We start from the raw sequence: 21,767 nt of genomic DNA on the forward strand, positions 1-21,767 counted from the left end.
CATTATACTACTAGTACCTCATAATTACCTCACTGCTACCTCATTATATTACTAATACCTCATTATTACCTCACTGCTACCGCATTATATTACTAGTACCTCATTATAACCTCACTGCTACCGCATTATATTACTCGTACCTCATTATTACCTCACTACTACCACATTATATTACTCATACCTCATCACTATTTCATTGCTACCTCATTATATTACTAGTACCTCATAATTACCTCACTGCTACCTCATTATATTACTAATACCTCATTATTACCTCACTACTACCTCATTATATTACTAGTACCTCATAATTACCTCACTGCTACCTCATTATATTACTCATATCTCATTATTACCTCACTGCTACCGCATTATGTTACTCATACCTCATTATAACCTCACTGCTACCTCATTATATTACTAGTACCTCATTATTACCTCACTGCTACCTCATTATATTACTCATACCTCATTATTACCTCACTGCTACCGCATTATATTACTAATACCTCATTATTACCTCACTGCTACCTCATTATATTACTCATACCTCATTATTACCTCACTACTACCACATTATATTACTCATACCTCATCACTATTTCATTGCTACCTCATTATATTACTAGTACCTCATTATTACCTCACTGCTACCTCATTATATTACTCATACCTCATTATTACCTCACTACTACCACATTATATTACTCATACCTCATCACTATTTCATTGCTACCTCATATTACTCATACCTCATCATTACCTCATTGCTACCTCATGTTACTAATACATCATTATCACATCACTGCTACCTCATTATATTACTAATATCTAATTATTACCTCACTGCTACCTCATTATATTACTAATACTTCATCATTACCTCATTGCTACCTCATATTACTAATACCTCATTATCACATCACTACTACCTCAAGTTGCTAATACCTCATTATTACCTCATGGTTACCTCATTATATTACTAGTACCTCACTACTACCACATTATATTACTAATACGTCAGCATTACCTCATTGCTACCTCATATTACTAATACCTTATTATTACCTCACTGCTACCTCATTATATTACTAGTACCTCATTATTACCTCACTACTATCACATTATATTACTAATACCTCATCATTACCTCATTGCTAACTCATATTACTAATACATCATTATCAAATCACTACTACCTCAAGTCGCTAATACCTCATTATTACCTCATTGCTACCTCATTATATTACTAATACGTCATCATTACCTCATTGCTACCTCATATTACTAATACCTCATTATTACCTCACTGCTACCTCATTATATTACTAGTACCTCATTATTACCTCACTGCTACCTCATTATATTACTAGAACCTCATCACCTCACTGCTACCTCATTATATTACTAATACCTCATTATCACCTCACTACTACCTCATTATATTACTAATACCTCATTATCACCTCACTACTACCTCATTATATTACTAATATCTAATTATTACCTCACTGCTACCTCATTATATTACTAATATCTCATCATTACCTCATTGCTACCTCATATTACTAATACTCCATTAATATCTAACTGCTACCTCATTATATTACTGGTACCTCATTATTACCTCATTACTACATCATTATGTATGATGAATGCTGCAGCCAGGATCATATTCCTCACCAATCGTTACACCGATGCCTCTACCTTGTGCCAGTCATTACACTGGCTACCCATCCACTCCAGAATTCAGTATAAACTTATTACCCTCACCCACAAAGCCCTCCATGGCTCAGCACCACCCTACATCTCCTCCCTTGTTTCAGTATACCACCCTACCCGCGCCCTCCGTTCTGCTGATGACCTGAGGTTAGCATCCTCAATAATCAGAACCTCCCACTCCCGTCTCCAAGACTTTACACGTGCCGCGCCAATTCTTTGGAATGCACTTCCCAGGTCAATACGATTAGTCCCCAATCCCCACAATTTTAAGCGTGTCCTGAAAACGCATTTATTCAGACTGGCCTATCGCCTCAACACATTAACCTAACCTATCCCTGTGTGGCACAGCCAAAAGTTTTACCATAACCAGATTTCCCGCATCATGTTCCCACATGCTTTATGCATCCATTAGCCCTCTGTGTCTGTACTGTTACACACTTAACATTATGGCTGGTCCATACAATCAGGGCAACTGTTACCACCCACCTTTCGTGTCTCCCTCTTTCCTCATAGACTGTAAGCTTGCGAGCAGGGCCCTCTTTCCTCTTGGTATGTGTTATAATCTACTGTATGTGATTATTGTTATGCTGTAATGTCTATTGTCTGTACAAATCCCCTCTGAAATGTAAAGTGCTGCGGAATATGTCGGCGCTATAAAAATAAAATTTATTATTATTATTATTATTATTATTATATTACTAATACCCCCATTAATACCTCACTGCTACCTCATATTACTAATACCTCATTATTACCTCACTGCTACCTCATATTACTAATAATTCATTATTATCTCACCACTACCTCATTATATGAATAATACCTCACTGCTACCTCATTATATTACTAATACCTCATTATTATGTCATTACCGTATAAGACTATAAGATGCACTTTTTTCCTCCAAAAAGGAAAATGGAGGGTGCGTCTCCTAGTCCAGATGTATCGGCTTTGGCTTTGGTGGGGAGGTGGGGGAGAGGTTTTGCTAAAGAGAAATGAAGAACAATGCATTCCACGCCCATGGGTATGGAGGGCAATGAATATTAATTTCTTTCTGGCATCCTGGTATGATTGGCCCCATCCTTATCCTGGTATGATTGGCCCCATCCTTAATCTGGTATGATTGGCCCCATCCTTAATCTGGTATGATTGGCCCCATCCTTAATCTGGTATGATTGGCCCCATCCTTAATCTGGTATGATTGGCCCCATCCTTAATCTGGTATGATTGGCCCCATCCTTAATCTGGTATGATTGGCCCCATCCTTAATCTGGTATGATTGGCCCCATCCTTAATCTGGTATGACTGGCCCCATCCTTAATCTGGTATGACTGGCCCCATCCTTAATCTGGTATGATTGACCTCATCTTTATCCTGGTATGCATGGTCCTTTATCCTGGTATGATTTGCCACATCCTTATCCTGGTAAAATTGGCCCCATCCTTATCCTGGTGTAATTGGCCCCATACTTATCCTGGTATGATTGGCCCCATCGCGGTCCTGGTATGCATGGTCCCATCCTTATCCTGGGATGATTGGCCCTATCCAGTACCTGGTATGATTGGTCCCATCCTTATCCTGGTATGATTGACGCCATCCCTTTCCTGGTATGATTGGTCCCATCCTTATCCTGTTATGATTGGTCCCATCCTTATCCTGTTATGATTGGTCCCATCCTTATCCTGTTATGATTGGCCCCATCCTTATCCTGGTATAATTGGCCCCATCCTTATCCTGGTATGATTGGCCCCATCCTTATCCTGGTATAATTGGCCCCATACTTATCCTGGTATGATTGGCCCCATCGCGGTCCTGGTATGCATGGTCCCATCCTTATCCTGGGATGATTGGCCCTATCCAGTACCTGGTATGATTGGTCCCATCCTTATCCTGGTATGATTGACGCCATCCCTTTCCTGTTATGATTGGTCCCATCCTTATCCTGTTATGATTGGTCCCATCCTTATCCTGTTATGATTGGTCCCATCCTTATCCTGGTATGATTGGCCCCATCCTTATCCTGGTATGATTGGCCCCATCCTTATCCTGGTATAATTGGCCCCATCCTTATCCTGGTATAATTGGCCCCATCCTTATCCTGGTATGCATGGTCCTTTATCCTGGTATGATTGGTCCCATCCTTATCCTGGTATGATTGGTGCCATCCAGTACCTGGTATGATTGGCCCCATCCTTATCCTGGTATGATTGGTCCCATCCAGTACCTGGTATGATTGGCCCCATCCTTATATTGGTATGATTGGCCCCATCCCGGTCCTGGTAAGATTGGCCCCATCCCAGTCCTGGTATGATTGGCCCCATCCCGTACCTGGTATGATTGGCCCCATCCTTATCCTGGTATGATTGGCCCCTGGTTATGCATGGCTCCATCAGTAAAGATTTAAAAAAAAAAAAACATTACACTTACCTTCCTCCGCTCCCTCGCATCGTTCTGCTCCAGTGCCGCAATACTCGCCGGGACTGTTCATTGCAGAGAGCAGTATGTATTCATTCCTCTTCAGTAGAGCGCAGCGTCAGCCAGGATGGAGCCAAATCATACCAGGGCAAGGATGGGACCAATCATACCAGAATAAGGATGGGACCATGCATACCAGGATAAGGATGGGACCATGCATACCAGGATAAGGATGGGACCATGCATACCAGGATAAGGATGGGACCATGCATACCAGGATAAGGATGGGACCATGCATACCAGGATAAGGATGGGACCATGCATACCAGGATAAGGATGGGACCATGCATACCAGGATAAGGATGGGACCATGCATACCAGGATAAGGATGGGACCATGCATACCAGGATAAGGATGGGACCATGCATACCAGGATAAGGATGGGGCCAATCATACCAGAATAAGGATGGGGCCAATCATACCAGGATAAGGATGGGGCCAATCATACCAGGATAAGGATGGGACCATCCATACTAGGAAAAGGATTGGGCCAATCATACCAGGGTAAGGTTGGGGCCAATCATACCAGGGTAAGGATGGGGCCAATCATACCAGAATAAGGATGGGACTGTGATGTCACGCGTGACTGGATACTCCGCCTCCAGCAGGGCGAATTTAAACAATGAAACGTGCAGCCGGATACACCGCCTACAGCAGGCGAATTTCAATAGTTACACCTGTATCTGGATACACCGTCTCCAGCAGGGCAAATTTACAGAGATAAGGGAAACACCAGGGAAACCGATACAATGGGGGGGCCCTGCAATAGGGAACGGGGACGTGGAGACCACCTGCACTCCCCTGAGTCAGTGTCTCTACACTCCTGACGGTCCCTAGGCAGGTTCCGCACCCGGCAACGAGCAGGATACCTAAAAACCCTAGCTCGCCCTGCACCTATCCCTTTCTAATGAATTGGACGGTGCAGAAACTAATCCCACCACTGCACTAAAACACACATAAGGAAAGTCACAAACAGGGAAAACCACTTAGCTTTGCTCTGTTGCTATTGTTCCCAGCAACAGAGTCCAGCACCTAAGTGCAGCTTTCCTCTTGATTAGCTGCTACTTCACCAAAGCTTTGTCAGAGCTGCAAGGAACTCCTCACTGTTGCTCCTTCCACACCAGGACTCTGACTGAGCTGCAAGGAACTCTTTTCTAGCTCCTTCCTCCACCAAGGATGGTTGGAAATGACCAATATCACCAACAGTGAGTGAGACCACCTGGCTCTCCTTTATAGGCAACAGCCAGAGCCATCACACCTGCTAGTGATTCCCGTGTAATAATACTAGCCACCAACGGGGGCAAAACTAAAACTAAAGACACCACTGTGTAATGACCCTAATGGCCACCGGGGGCAAAACTAACTTTAAGCAAACAGCTTAAAGGAAAAATAAAAAGGTTACATGTGCTTTTATCTATCACAATCCAGCATGGATCGTGACAGTACCCTCCCTCAATGAGGGGCCTCTGGACCCTCAAGACCGCTCCTCATCAAGGAACCACCTACAGAGGGGACGCCCAGATCCAGAGTTCACCCCAGCCACTACCTGAACTTCAGGTTCATGACAAACGAGCATCGCTGGTATTGGCAATGTATGTTCTGGAGGCACCATACATCTCCAAAGCGCCGACCAGGGGAACAGGTTGTGTATGTGCATGTTTGGGGGTAAATCGAGCTGGCAAGACTCCATGGCACACTTCCACTGGATGTTTTTTGGTGGCCACCCATACATGCTCGTTCACATACAGGTCCGGACCTGAACGTTTATTGCCACATATTAGTTTGTCACAATACGGTGAACTCTTACTGGAACTGACAACAGAGGCGTTCACCCTGTGTCACCACACTCACACCCCCGCAATTCACCAAGGGGCTCACCACCCTCCAACCCCTTCCACCACGAGGTCTGCGCCTCCCAGGGTTGGCTAATGGCGAGGGTTGAGACTTGCCCCTACTCTCCTGCAGCACCTCTGCTGCTCCCACAGGAGAGGAAGGGGCCAGTTGTAGAGAGACGGCAGAGACAGTAGCCCCTAGGCAGCAGCCCTCACACGACTGCCCCCAGCTGACTACTTCCCTAGCCTGCCAAGCTATTACCGGGTTGTGTTTTTTCAACCAAGGGAGGCCTATAACGATAGGCACCGGCATTCCATCCAAAACGTAGCATGCCAAGGACTCCTCATGATGTCCTATCCGGCGATGGATATTTTCTACGACTTGAGTCAAGCTCCCCTGGCTCAGTGGAACAGAGTTAATGGCCTGGACGCTTATAGGTTGGGCTAGCGTCCTAAACCTCAGGCCATGAGTCTGGACAAAGCGAGCATCCACGAGACTAACTCCTGCTCCGCTGTCCACAAGCACCGGTATCACCTCCGGTACCCCACCAGCCAAAACCTCCGCTGACATAGTACCTTGGGAGGGTGAAATGGAAGAAATATACACTCCCTGGTCGCCTCCCTCCAACCGACCAGGGGAATGCGGCTTCGGAGATGGCATAGACAATTTGGCGCGCGTAGGGCAAGCCTTAAGTACATGACCAGTCTGCCCGCAGTAGAAACATGCCGAAACCACACCCTGAACCGTAGGCAGCCGTGTACACAGACTAGCTCCTCCTCCTTGCATGGGTTCATCTGGAGACTTGGCACGCACTGGGCAGGCTCCCATGAAATGGCCCGGCTTCCAACAGGAAAATCATACCCCCCCACCATGGCGCGCCACAGACAACCCCTTTTTTGTACCAACAACACCGGGCTGCCTGGGTTCCTCCGTCCGCACTGGTGGGTCCTCCTCCCTAGCGAGGACAACAGGGGGCACATTTTGTGTATGTCTCTCCCTAAGGCGTCTATCCACCCGAATGGCAAGGGACATGGCGGCCTCCAGCGACCTGGGGGGCGGCGTACTGCACCAGAGTATCCTGCAACTTTGGAGACAGACCCTGCACAAATTGACTCCTAATTGCAGGGTCATTCCACTGAGTGTCAGCGGCCCACCTCCTAAACTTTGAGCAGTACTCCTCAGCAACCCGGGCTCCCTGTTTACACCTACGGAGTCGGGATTCCGCCAGGGAGATGCCATCAGGATCCCCATACACTAGCGCCAAAGCCGCAAAAAACTCATCCACGGACTCTAATGATGGTGAATCGTCCGGCAGGGAGAAGGCCCAGGATTGGGGATCCCCCTTAAGAAGGGACATAATGATTCCCACCTGTTGCTCTTCACTTCCTGATGAACGAGGGCGCAGCCTGAAGTATAATTTGCAGGCCTGCTGAAAAAACAAGAATTGATCTCTCCCTCCAGAAAACCTCTCAGGTAGGGATATCTTGGGTTCTGGCTGAGCCTGTTCCCGAACCAAGCCCCCAAAGCCCACCAACAGCTGCAGTTGCTGCACCAACTCACCGCGCAGTCCCCTAAACTCATCAGTAAAGATCTGCAGCATTTGGGCAAAGGTCTGTATTGGGTCCATGACTCAGCAGAAAAAATGTAGGGTTGGTGATAATGTGATGTCACGGATGACTGGATACTCCGCCTCCAGCAGGGCGAACTTCTATGACACCCTTGACCCTGGATACACCGCCTCCAGCAGGGCGAATTTAAACAATGAAACGTGCAGCCGGATACACCGCCTACAGCAGGCGAATTTCAATAGTTACACGTGTATCTGGATACACCGCCTCCAGCAGGGCGAATTTACAGAGATAAGGGAAACACCAGGGAAACCGATACAATGGAGGGCCCTGCAATAGGGAACAGGGACGTGGAGACCTCCTGCACTCCCCTGAGTCAGTGTCTCTACACTCCTGACGGTCCCTAGGCAGGTTCCGCACCTGGTGACGAGCAGGATACCTAAAAACCCTAGCTCGCCCTGCACCTATCCCTTTCTAATGAATTGGACAGTGCAGAAACTAATCCCACCACTGCACTAAAACACACATAAGGAAAGTTACAAACAGGGAAAAACCACTTAGCTTTGCTCTGTTGCTATTGCTCCCAGCAACAGAGTCCAGCACCTGAGTGCAGCTTTCCTCCTGAATAGCTGCTACTTCACCAAAGCTTTGTCAGCTGCAAGGAACTCCTCACTGTTGCTCCTTCCACACCAGGACTCTGACTGAGCTGCAAGGAACTCTTCTCTAGCTCCTTCCTCCACCAAGGATGGTTGGAAATGACCAATATCACCAACAGTGCGTGAAACCACCTGACTCTCCTTTATAGGCAAGAGCCAGAGCCATCACACCTGCTAGTGATTCCCGTGTAATAATACTAGCCACCACCGGGGGAAAAACTAGAACTAAAGACACCACTGTGTCTAATGGCCACCGGGGGCAAACCTAACTGTAAGCAAACAGCTTAAAGGAAAAAAAAAAGATTACATGTGCTTTTATCTGTCACAATCCAGCATGGATCGTGACAGGGAAAATGCATACCAGGATAGGGATGGGGCCACGCATACATGGACAAGATGGGGACCCTGCATACCAGTATAGAGATGAGAGCGATCATTCCTGCCAGGATAAGGATGAGGGGGACCATTCCTACCAGGATAGGGATGAGGGGACCATATTTACCAGGATAGGGGATATTAAGTACAGAATTGACCACATTTTTTCCTTCAGGTTTTTTTTTTTCTTAATTTCCTCCTCTAAACCTGAGGTGCATCTTATGGTCCGGTGCGTCTTATAGTCCAAAATATATGGTATATTACTAATACCTCAATATTACCTCACTACTACCTCATATTACTAATACCTCATTATTACCTCAATACTACCTCATTATATTATTAGTACCTCATTATTATCTCACTGCTACCTCATTTCATTACTACTTAATTATATTACTAGTACCTCATTATTACCTCACTACTACTTCATTATATTACTAATGTCTCTTTATCACTAGAGGTGGGCGAACCCAAACAGTAAAGTTCGGCTTCCGTACCGAACACCTATGGTTCAGGCACGGACACCGAACACGGACTTCACCAGGAAGCCCGTGTCTCTGTTCGGGTTCAGCTGCCCGAACACCGGGTGTTTGCAGGGCTGACATGTGCATGACAGCGCGGCAAACACTGCTTCTGATCAGCAGTGAAACCATCCCCTCCGGTCAAAGAGCCGCTATTCCCACGCTATCAAAAGACAGCGGGAGCGCTCAGCTGTGATCGGAGGTATAAAGCTTACCTCCGGTCACTGGTGTCAGCTGATGAAACTACTGATCCCATCATCTGACACCTGCTACTGCTAATTACAGTGAAAGCGCAAGCGGCAGATGGGAGTATTCATCAGCCGCTGCTGCACTGTAAATAAATAATTTTTTTAAAAAATGGCATGGGTTCCCCTGTATTTTTGCTAACCAGCCAGGCAAAACTCATAGCTGGGGGCTGCAACCCTCAGCTGTCAGCTTCAGCAAGGCTGGTTATCAAGAATAGAGGGGTCCCCACGCTGTTTAATTACTTAAATAATTTTTTTTTTAAAAACGGTGTGGGGTCCCCACCATTTTTGACAACCAACCTTGCTAAAGCAGACAGCTGGGGGCTGGTATTCTCAGGCTGGTAAGGGGCCATGGATATTGGCCCCCTCCAGCATAAAAATAGCAGCTCGCAGCTGCCCAGAAAAGGCGCATCTATTGGATGCGCCAATTCTGGCACTTTGCCTGCCTCTTCCCATTTGCACTGTAGTGGTGGCAAGTGGGGTTCATATTTGTGAGGTTGATGTCACCTTTGTATTGTCTGGTGACAACAAGCCCTCAGATTAGTAATGAAGAAGCGTCTATTATTATTATTATTATTATTATTATTATTATTATTATAAGACACCTAACCATTACTAATCCTATAGTTTCATCTATATATAAAACTGAGTGTATGTATGTATATGTGTATATATTTGTGTTTCAAGCCCTGCCCAACACACGTAGCCCCACCCACTCCACATAGCCACACTCACTCCACACCAGGCCCGGATTGGTAATATGCCCAACCGGGCATTTTCCCACTGGGCCGCTGTCATGTGGGCCGCGGGCGACAGCGCCCGCTCATCTGGCCGCTTTCCAGCTGATGCGGCCACTGGCATGGCTGTTGTTCCTGCCGCCGGCCCTCTCTGCGGGCACGGCGGTAATAGTTTCCAACCCTCCTGGGATTTTTCTATTCCTCACTGCAGGGAGATAAGCCGCCCCCCCATCCTCGCCCTAGCATGAGACCTCCCCTCTCCCCCCCCCCCCCCCCCGCAGCCACTCACAGCGTCGCTTGCCTGCTCTCTTCTCTGTACACAGGACCTATGATGAGGTCACAGGAGGGGAGGAGTCATGGGTCACATGATCAGGAGTCTGTCCAGACCCCTGACTCCGTCCATCCTGTGACCTCATCACAGGTCCTGTGCGCACAGCCCTGCCTCTTGGTGTCTGCAGGACTCTGCTGTGCTAGTTGTCATGGTGCTGGATGAGGGAAGTATGTGTGGGGTCAGGAGGGGTTTACAGGGTAGATGTAGCAGAGCTGTGTGTATGAGGTGTACGGAGCGGAGCCGTGTGTGCACGAGGCGTACGGAGCAGAGCTGGATGTGTACGAGGCGTACGGAGCAGAGCCGCGTGTGTATGAGGTGTACGGAATGGAGCCGCGTGTACGAGGTGTACGGAGCGGAGCCGTGTGTGTACGAGCTGTACGGGGCGGAGCCGTGTGTGTACGAGGTGTACGGAGCGGAGCCGGATGTGTACGAGGTGTACAGAGCGGAGCCGGGTGTGTACGAGGTGTACGGAGCGGAGCCGGATGTGTACGAGGTGTACGGAGCGGAGCCGGATGTGTACGAGGTGTACGGAGCGGAGCCGGATGTGTGCGGAGAGGAGCCGGATGTGTACGAGGTGTACGGAGCGGAGCTGGATGTGTGCGGAGAGGAGCCGGATGTGTACGAGGTGTACGGAGAGGAGCCATGTGTGTACGAGGTGTACGGAGCGGAGCCGGATGTGTGCGGAGAGGAGCCGGATGTGTACGAGGTGTACGGAGCGGAGCTGGATGTGTGCGGAGAGGAGCCGGATGTGTACGAGGTGTACGGAGAGGAGCCATGTGTGTACGAGGTGTACGGAGAGGAGCCGTGTGTGTACAGAGTGGAGCCATATGTGTACGGGATGTACGGAGCGGAGCCAAGTGTGTACGAAGCATACAAAGCGGGCTTTTCCCACGGACACAGGAGTACACGGCGGAGCCCCGAGGAGCATTTTAAAACTCACACATGACGTTCCACCGGAAGTGATGTGCTGGAAGCTGACCGGAAATTAGATAATTTCATGAGGAAATTGTGACGGAACCATGGAGGCACTTCAGGGAATGCTTCAGATCCATCACCGTGTCCTCCTCTGACAGCGCAGACAGCAGGATCGCCTTGGAATCGGGGATGCCGGCCATGTGAGCGGATCATGATATGTCCTGCATTGGGAGGCTCAGGTGGGCACTACTATGGGAGCCGGGCTGCTATAGTATCTTTATAGAATCTTTCTTTCTCTCTCTGTTCTTTCTTTCCCCTCTTTCTTTCTTTTTCTTTCCTCTCTCTCTCCGTTCTTTCTTTCTTTTTCTTTCCTCTCTCTCTCTGTTCTTTCTTTTCTTTACTTCTTTCTTTCTCTGTTCTTTCTTCTTTCTCTCTGTTCTTTCTTTCTCTGTTTTCTTTTTTTTTCTCTCTCTCTGTTTTCTCTCTTCCTTAGTACCAGTCAGTGTGCCCACAGTACCAGCAAATGTGCCCATAATGCCAGCCACTGTGCCCTCAGTACCAGTCAGTGTGATCAGCAGTGCTAAATGGGTGCGGTTGGGTGTGGACATGGGTGTGACTAGTTGCGAAATGGATGTGGCCGGGGCGTGGCCTAAAATCGCGTCGCAGTCTTTGTCCTTCTTTCCCTTCTTCAAAAGTTGGGAGGTATGATGGGGCGGCTATGACCAGGGGGTCTGGTTGCCCAATGGATAGCAGTTCTGCCAGGAATTCTGTCACCGTGCGTACAAAAGGGGACAGAGCTTTGGGAGGAGTACTGCAACTAAAAGCAATAAATAGGACGGAGCTGAAATACTGAGCACAACTGTGACTACATGTTATATAGTCGTGTTAATCTCCTCTCACTTCTTGTAACCCACAAGTGTACAAAGATATTATATAGTCACCATGTGACTAGTGGGCCTGTGTAACTTCAAATGCCAGGGCTGAATTTTATTTCCAGTCCGGCCCCGCTCCACACGCAGGATTCTCCTTGCAGCCTTTCTGGGATTGATGCAAGAGGGGATTGTAGCAGGCAGATGTAGTCTGTGTGGGTAGGTGTATAAGCAGCCCAGCACTGATGTCCTCCCTACCTGGGTAGCAGGCTGGGTATGTCCCCCTGACTAAAACTAGCAGAAGAGTTAGAGTATTTGGTCACTATTTTATCTCAGTATTTAGTCAGTATTTTACCTCAGTATTTGGTCAGTATTTTACCTCAGTATTTGGTCAGTATTTTACCTCAGTGTTTAATCAGTATTTTACCTCAGCATTTGGTCAGTGTTTTACCTCAGTGTTTGGTCAGTGTTTTACCTCAGTATTTGGTCACTATTTTATCTCCGTATTTAGTCAGTATTTTACCTCAGTGTTTAATCAGTATTTTACCTCAGCATTTGGTCAGTGTTTTTACCTCAGTGTTTAATCAGTATTTTACCTCAGTGTTTGGTCAGTGTTTTACCTCAGTGTTTGGTCAGTGTTTTACCTCAGTATTTGGTCAGTGTTTTACCTCAGTATTTGGTCAGTATTTTATCTCCGTATTTAGTCAGTATTTTACCTCAGTGTTTAATCAGTATTTTACCTCAGTGTTTTGTCAGTATTTTACCTCAGTGTTTTGTCAGTGTTTTACCTCAGTATTTGGTCAGTGTTTTACCTCAGTATTTGGTCAGTGTTTTACCTCAGTATTTGGTCAGTGTTTTACCTCAGTATTTGGTCAGCATTTTACCTCAGTATTTGTAAGCCAAAACCAGGAATTTGTGAATAATACAGAAGTGGTGACGTGTTTCTATTATACTTTCCTCTGATTGTTCCATTCCTGCTTTTGGCTTACAAATATTGATGTCAAATACTGACCAAATACTGAATGTGTGCACGTGGCCTTAAAATTAGACATCAGTACAAAAGGTAAGACTATGTTCCCACAATTAGCTTTTGTTGAGTTGTTTTAAGCTGCGTATTTGTAAAAAAAAATACAAGTAACCTATTTTACCTAATAATAGGTGCAGAAACGGGACAGAAAATCTGCAACATCAAAAACTCATTGTGGGAACAAAACCAAGTTGGATATGAATACAAAATGTAAAGTTATGATTCCACGATGCGCGTTTGGTGAGTTTTTTACACTGCGTATTTTTTAAAAAATGCAAGTGACCTATTTTGCTTGATCGGTGCAGAAATAGTTCAGAAAATCTGCCACGTCAAGAGCTCGTAGTGGGAATATAACCTTACGAAATGTTCTAAGGCTACGTTCCCACGATGAGCTTTTGGTGAGTTTTTGATGTTGCAGATTTTCTGCACCCATTAGCCATTTAATGAGCAGGGGTATTTAAGTTTTTACGTTTTGTTTTTTGCTCCCCTTCTTCCCAGAGCCGTAACTCTGTTTTTATTTTTTGGTCAATATGGCCATGTGACCTTCCCATGATGCTACACAAAGAAGCAGTGTGTTTCAGGTGTGCATTAAAATACATCCACAGGTGTGTCTCTAATTAACTAAGATGTTGCAAAAAAATCCCTAGAAAATCAGAAGCTTCCAAACACATGACATCATCATATGGGCAGTCCAGAATTGATTAAAAGCATAGAAATCTTAGTGTGTGGAAACTTTTGATTTTGCAGTAAGAAAAATGCTTTAAAACATTCTCTCTCTCTTTCTCTCATTATTTTGGCATTTGGCAAATATTACTTATTATGGAAATACTAACTGACCTAAAATGGGAAAGGTTTATTCTGATTTCATGTCAGATATTGAGAAAAACCTGCAGATGTGTATTTTTATATAGTGTGTCTGTCAACTTCTGGTCTCAAGTGCATAATAAATTGGGGAATGAAGGAGGATGCTGTTAGAGACTTTGCATCCTCAACTCTCAATTAATTTTTAGTCTCTATACAGCATCCTCCCCACCCCACAATTCATTATATATTTTGCATAATGTCGTATGTATGTACTGTACGTATATATGTATATGTGTGTATCAAGCCACAGTCACTCCACACGCAAAGCCCCGTCCACACCGCCCACGTTGCTAGCGCACACAGGCGGAGATGCATTCACTTTGAAAGCCACCCCGCAAAACTAAACGGCAGCGACGTCCCAGCTGCTGCGAGCTACAATCAGAGCCGCCGCCTTCTGAGTATCAGTGCGCGGCAGGCACAGGCCACATCTAGCTCCGTCGTGTCTAGAATGGAGTTGCTTCTGTGAGGCATGACGTCAAGGGAAAGGGAGGAGCCTCATGGATTATACCGATCTACTCATAACAGGAAATTGGGGAGAAAAATGAGAGGCACAAGGGGGAAATACAATTTGTTATAACTAACCACAATTAGTTACTATGCCTGGGCAACGCCCGCCTCTTCAGCTAGTGCTAAATAAAAGACACAGCCAGAATAAAGTCTTTTATTTGAAATAAGACTAAACACAGTTTTCCATTTTTATTGTAACGCCTAATTCCAGCGCATCCCTCGTTCTCCTGTCAGAAAACTAAAATAAAACAGTTTTCAACCTGGACAGTGCTAAGATGCGGGGATGTCACCGAGGTAACGGCCGCTCAACCTGGCTGGAAAAGGAGCCTCAGTGACCAGACGTAAGCTCTGTGACGTCACCACCGGTCTATGAGGCTGCGCTCGCAGCAGCTCAGTCACCAGGGTTCTCAGCCGGGACGGTCGCATCTTAGTACCATCCAGGTTGAAAACTGTTTATCCCGACGTCGGAGAGGTGAGGGATATTGTTGTTTTTTTATTTTACTTTTATTACAGGAGATCGAGAGCCTCGCTGGAATTAGGTGTTTAAATAGTTCTAATAAAAAAAGACTTTATTCTGACTGTGTCTTTACTTACCATACAACTAAAGGATTAGTAAGATATAGGTGTCTTATAACCGCTTCTTCATTACTAAGCCGTGGGCTTGATGTCACCTGACAATTCAAAGGTGACATCAACCTCACAAATGTGAACTCCACTTGCCACCGCTACAGGGAAACAGCCGGGCAAAGCGCCAGAATTGGCGCATCTAATAGATGTTGCTTTTCTCTGCAGCTGCGGGCTGCTATTTTTAGGCTGGGGGGGGCAATATCCATGGCCCCTTACCAGCCTGAGAATACCAGCCCCCAGCTGTCTGCATTAGCAAGGTTGGTTGTCAAAAATGGGGGTGACCCCCACGCGCCTTTTTTAATTAAAGCATTTATTTAAATAATTAAATAGCGTGGGGACCCCTCTATTCTTGATAACCAGCCTTGCTGAAGCTGACAGCTGAGGGTAGCAAAAATACAGGGGAACCCACGCCGGTTTTTTTTTAATATTATTTATTTACAGTGCAGGAGCGGCTGATGAATACTCCCATCTGCCGCTCCTGCTTTCACTGTAATTAGCGGTAGTAGGTGTTGGATGCTGGGATCAGTAGTCCCATCAGCTGATACCAGTGAATGGAGGTAAGATTTCTACCTGCAATCACAGCTGAGTGCTCCCACTGTCTTTTGACAGCGTGGAACCGCGGCTGTCTGACTGGCGGGGATGGTTTCACAAACGATCAGAAGCGGTGTTTGCCGCGCTGTTATGCACATTACAGCATGGCAAACACTGGATGTTTAGGCCCCCCATTCAAGTGAATGAAGTCCGGGTTCAGGTCTGGGTACTGTTCTGAACCTAATATTTTTGTAACTGTTCGTCCAAACCTGTCGAACCCGAACATCCAGGTGTCTGCCCATCTCTAATTATCACCTCACTACTACCTCATTATGTTACTACTACACCATTTTACTACTATATAATCTACTATATAATCATCTAATTCTGTCTGTCTGTTTGTAACGGAAATCCCGCGTGTCTGTTTGGTCGCAGCCGGCCGGCCGGCAGACAGACTGATAAATAGATGTAGTGGACACAGCTAACATGAGAAATAAGGTGCTGTTGTCAGATGAGAACAAAGTAGAATTTTTGGGGCTAAAAGCAAAACGCTATGTGGGGTGGAAAACTAACACTGCACATCACCCTGTAAATACCATTCCCACCATCACACATGGTGGAGGCAGCATCATGCTGTGAGGAGGCTTCTCTTCAGAAGGGTAAGGGAAGCTGGTCAGAGCTGATTGGAAGATGAATGGAGCTAAATATAGGGCATTCCTGGTGAAAACCTGTTAGAGGCTGCAAAAGACTTGAGACTGGGGCGTAGGATCACCTTCCAGCAGGACAACGACCCTCAACATCCTGGCAGAGCTACACTAGAGGGTTTAGATGACAGCGTATTCATGTGCGTGAACGGCCCAGTCACAGTCCAGACCCAAATCTCAGAAAATCTGTGACAAGACGTGAAAATTACTGATAACAGACGTCTCCATCCAATCTCACCGTGTGAGGGCGAGTGTGTAAAGAAGAAGGGGCAAAATGTCACCTCTTGATGTGCAAAGCTGGAGGCACAGACCCCAAAAGACCCCAGCAGTAATGGCCGCGAAAGGTGGTCCTACAAGGTACTGACTCAGGGGAATGAATACGAATGCAACTCACAATTATCAGATGTATATTTTTTAAATATTTAAAAAACCTTGTATCATTTCCTTTACATGTCAAAATTACTTGTCACATTGTGTTCCTAAATCACATAATATACATTTAAGTGTTGACGTGACGTGACGTGAAAAATATGGAAAAAACTTTGAGGGGTATGAAGAATTTTTCAAGCACTGTAGATATAGATGAAAAGACAGCGATAGAGAGAGGAATAGAGTTGTGCAGATTCCCTCTATTTCTTACAGTTCTGAAATGTGTGCTGTCATTCTGGGCTCAGCTACAGAGCAGCAGCCTGAGCTTCCATCACCATCAGGCCCTGCTATATGTAGGTGGCCACACAAGCCAGGTGCTCCGGAACACCTCACCTAAACACACGGTGAAGAAACACAAACCTCAGCAGCCTGAACTCCCATCATCATCAGGCCCTGCTACATGTAGGTGGTCCACCCAAGCCAGGTGCTTTGGAACACCTCACCTGAACACATGGTGAAGAAACACAAACCTCAGCAGCCTGAGCTCCCATCACCATCAGGCCCTGCTACATGTAGGTGGCCCACCCAAGCCAGGTGCTCCAGAACACCTCACCTAAACACACGGTGAAGAAACACAAACCTCAGCCGCCTGAGCTCCCATCACCATCAGGCCCTGCTACATGTAGGTGGCCCACCCAAGCCAGGTGCTCCGGAACACCTCACCTGTGCACAGAGTGAAGAAACACAAACCTCAGCCGCCTGAGCTCCCATCACCATCAGGCCCTGCTACATGTAGGTGGCCCACCCAAGCCAGGTGCTCCGGAACACCTCACCTGTGCACAGAGTGAAGAAACACAAACCTCAGCCGCCTGAGCTCCCATCACCATCAGGCCCTGCTACATGTAGGTGGCCCACCCAAGCCAGGTGCTCCGGAACACCTCACCTGTGCACAGAGTGAAGAAACACAAACCTCAGCAGCCTGAACTCCCATCACCATCAGGCCCTGCTACATGTAGGTGGCCCACCCAAGCCAGGTGCTCCGGAACACCTCACCTGTGCACAGAGTGAAGAAACACAAACCTCAGCCGCCTGAGCTCCCATCACCATCAGGCCCTGCTACATGTAGGTGGCCCACCCAAGCCAGGTGCTCCGGAACACCTCACCTGTGCACAGAGTGAAGAAACACAAACCTCAGCCGCCTGAGCTCCCATCACCATCAGGCCCTGCTACATGTAGGTGGCCCACCCAAGCCAGGTGCTCCGGAACACCTCACCTGTGCACAGAGTGAAGAAACACAAACCTCAGCAGCCTGAACTCCCATCATCATCAGGCCCTGCTACATGTAGGTGGGCCACCCAAGCCAGGCGCTCCGGAACACCACACCTGCACACATGGAGAAGAAACACAAACCTCAGCAGCCTGAGCTCTCACCACCATGAGGCCCTGCTACATGTAGGTGGCCATGCAAGCCAGGTGCTCTGGAACACCTAACCTGAACACACGGTGAAGAAACACAAACCTCAGCAGTCTGAGCTCCCATCATCATCAGGCCCTGCTACATGTAGGTGGCCCACGCAAGCCAGGCACTACGGAACACCCCACCTGAACACACGGTGAAGAAACACAAACCTCAGCAGCCTGACAAAGGCCAGAATCAGGAAGATGGCAGATATGGGCCAAGAGAAATATGTCAGTGACTGGAGGAACGAAATCCCAGAAACTAACCACATACTGGGGTCTACAGAAAAACTACACACCAGCCCAATATTTGGAGAAACTCCCACCTCCGAAACTGCCAGATCCTGAGCCGATATAGACTCGGTGCCCACAGTCTGGTCATCGAACCCGGCCAACACAGACAGAGCTACAAGCCCAGGAGGACAGACTGTGCCCACAGTGAAACCAAAAAAATCCAGCTCACCGCAGTAGAATCCAATGGCCGTGCACGGAGAGAGCAGCAAATGAGCGGTATCTAAGAGGAAAGGTATCAGCAACAGATGCATCCGTGAAGAGTTATTTAAAAATAAAAATCTTTAGTGTTCACTCTGAACTTTGCATAGGAACCAGTCGGTGTGAAACGCGTAAGGCCGTGAGTTTCCCGGGTTACTTGTCTTTTTTCTAAATTAATGGATTTATAACATACATTTTAATCATGTTACACATTAAAGATTAGATAGATAATACAGATAATAAATAATAGACAGATAGTAGATAGACCATAGTTGAATAGAGAAACAGATAACAGAGATAGAAGGATGACAGATCACAGTGATCGCTGGTGATTTGAAGCATCAGATGAGATGCTGCTGTACATACATATAGAGGGGTGCACACTTATGCACACATTCAATGGCTGTCTGTACAGGTCGCTGAGCTGCCTCTTTGGGGACAGAACATCCTCTGCTGTCCCCATCATGTCGCCTCCATCATTCCTCCTGCCGGTATCTGCAGCAGCCTCCTGCCTCCTCTGTCAGCTGCAGCGTGCAGGCGCTGAATGATCGGCCCCACTGACCGCCGCCTGCTGCACAGGTACCGGGAGGCACCGACCCCCGCCGGGAGCAGCCTGGTGCTCAGGTACCGGGAGGCACCGACCCCCGCCGGGAGCAGCCTGGTGCTCAGGTACCGGGAGGCACCGACCCCCGCCGGGAGCAGCCTGGTGCTCAGGTACCGGGAGGCACCGACCCCCGCCGGGAGCAGCCTGGTGCTCAGGTACCGGGAGGCACCGACCCCCGCCGGGAGCAGCCTGGTGCACAGGTACCGGGAGGCACCGACCCCCGCCGGGAGCAGGCTGGTGCACAGGTACCGGGAGGCACCGACCCCCGCCGGGAGCAGCCTGGTGCTCAGGTACCGGGAGGCACCGACGCCCGCCGGGAGCAGCCTGGTGCTCAGGTACCGGGAGGCACCGACCCCCGCCGGGAGCAGCCTGGTGCTCAGGTACCGGGAGGCACCGACCCCCGCCGGGAGCAGCCTGGTGCTCAGGTACCGGGAGGCACCGACCCCCGCCGGGAGCAGGCTGGTGCACAGGTACCGGGAGGCACCGACCCCCGCCGGGAGCAGCCTGGTGCACAGGTACCGGGAGGCACCGACCCCCGCCGGGAGCAGCCTGGTGCACAGGTACCGGGAGGCACCCACCCCCGCCGGGAGCAGCCTGGTGCACAGGTACCGGGAGGCACCGACCCCCGCCGGGAGCAGCCTGGTGCTCAGGTACCGGGAGGCACCGACCCCCGCCGGGAGCAGCCTGGTGCTCAGGTACCGGGAGGCACCGACCCCCGCCGGGAGCAGCCTGGTGCACAGGTACCGGGAGGCACCGACCCCCGCCGGGAGCAGCCTGGTGCACAGGTACCGGGAGGCACCGACCCCCGCCGGGAGCAGCCTGGTGCACAGGTGCCGGGAGGCACCGACCCCCGCCGGGAGCAGCCTGGTGCACAGGTACCGGGAGGCACCGACCCCCGCCGGGAGCAGCCTGGTGCACAGGTGCTGCCGGGCCGGTGCCCTCACTGGATGCAGAGGAGACACAAGGCTACTCGTGGTGCCGCTCCTCCATGTCTGCAGCTCTGCGCCTCCTCGCCAGGCTGCCGTTAGCCCTGCAGGTCCCCTCCAGTGCAGGCCGCTTACCTTCTCCGGTAGCCCCCGGTAATTCTCGGGGTGCCCTCCTCCTCCTCCTCCTCCCTGCAGATGCCCGCAGTGTCTTCTCCACTTACGCGGGGACCTGCTCCTGAGCTGCCCAGATGTGCTGCACACCAAGGCACCGTCTGCAAAGACCCTCCCCTAGCAGCGCCAGCACCTGGCCGTCCTGCTGGTGCAGAGAGTGCTGAGCGTTACAGAAGCGTCACCGTCACCCGGAGCAGCCCCCGACACACCGCCCCGGGGATCACCAGCACCTGCCGGGGACAGGACGTGAGCACCGTGCACTGCAGCGGCGGGATATTGTTAGACGTTCCCTAGAACTGATGCTTCATCTACTGCCTGTATCTCCTGATTCTGATATAGAATGCAATGCTACACATAGACCAGCAACACTGCCTGCCTCCATAATGTACCCCCAACACTGCCTGCCTCCATAATGTACCCCCAACACTGCCTGCCTCCATAATGTACCCCCAACACTGCCTGCCTCCATAACGTACCTCCCAACACTGCCTGCCTCCATAATGTACCCCCAACACTGCCTGCCTCCATAATGTACCCCCAACACTGCCTGCCTCCATAATGTACCCCCAACACTGCCTGCCTCCATAATGTACCCCCAACACTGCCTGCCTCCATAATGTACCCCCAACACTGCCTGCCTCCATAATGTACCCCCAACACTGCCTGCCTCCATAATGTACCCCCAACACTGCCTGCCTCCATAATGTACCCCCAACACTGCCTGCCTCCATAATGTACCCCCAACACTGCCTGCCTCCATAATGTACCCCCAACACTGCCTGCCTCCATAATGTACCCCCAACACTGCCTGCCTCCATAATGTACCCCCAACACTGCCTGCCTCCATAATGTACCCCCAACACTGCCTGCCTCCATAATGTACCCCCAACACTGCCTGCCTCCATAATGTACCCCCAACACTGCCTGCCTCCATAATGCACCCCCAACACTGCCTGCCTCCATAATGTACCCCCAACACTGCCTGCCTCCATAATGTACCCCCAACACTGCCTGCCTCCATAATGTACCCCCAACACTGCCTGCCTCCATAATGTACCCCCAACACTGCCTGCCTCCATAATGTACCCCCAACACTGCCTGCCTCCATAATGTACCCCCAACACTGCCTGCCTCCACAACCTACCCCCCAACACTGCCTGCCTCCATAATGTACCCCCAACACTGCCTGCCTCCATAATGTACCCCCAACACTGCCTGCCTCCATAATTTACCCCCA

The 21,767-nt window shown here is 48.9% G+C and overlaps 1 protein-coding gene across 2 annotated transcripts in view; it reads right to left on the minus strand.

The window, feature by feature from the left end:
* FBXO41 (F-box protein 41) overlaps positions 1-20,843 on the minus strand; it is a 199,284-nt gene extending 178,441 nt beyond the window's left edge. For both annotated transcript variants that reach the window (XR_012226720.1, XM_073559915.1), the window contains exon 1: positions 20,495-20,843. The gene's annotated coding sequence lies outside the window, so the exon portion shown is untranslated. The remainder of the gene's footprint in view (positions 1-20,494) is intronic.
* Between the last annotated feature and the right edge of the window lie 924 nt (positions 20,844-21,767).

The sequence above is a fragment of the Dendrobates tinctorius genome, unplaced genomic scaffold (assembly GCF_039654945.1).
Source record: "Dendrobates tinctorius isolate UK_male_01 unplaced genomic scaffold, ASM3965494v1 ptg000282l, whole genome shotgun sequence".
NCBI lineage: Eukaryota > Metazoa > Chordata > Amphibia > Anura > Dendrobatidae > Dendrobates > Dendrobates tinctorius.